Here is a 254-nt window from a genome sequence, read left to right on the forward strand (position 1 = left end):
TATCTCGTTAAATATTGCGTCAACTGCAAAATGGTACAAAACTATTTTGTTCCCCTTGATCCAATCTACGTCCCCATTGTGTTTCGATCCGTTTTTTTAGACACCCTATATATACATACAAAAGTGATTTTAATATTCATTTTCAAAAGAGTTTGATACATCAATAATTTAGTCAAGAAGACTAGAACTAAAGAGGATCAACTCGTGTTGTGGGGGTGAGTCAAAAAACGTCCGCGGCTATTCACACGATGTGC

The sequence above is a fragment of the Mycetomoellerius zeteki genome, unplaced genomic scaffold, assembly GCF_001594055.1.
Source record: "Mycetomoellerius zeteki isolate Tzet28-1 unplaced genomic scaffold, Tzet1.0 scaffold298, whole genome shotgun sequence".
NCBI classification, from domain to species: Eukaryota; Metazoa; Arthropoda; class Insecta; order Hymenoptera; family Formicidae; genus Mycetomoellerius; species Mycetomoellerius zeteki.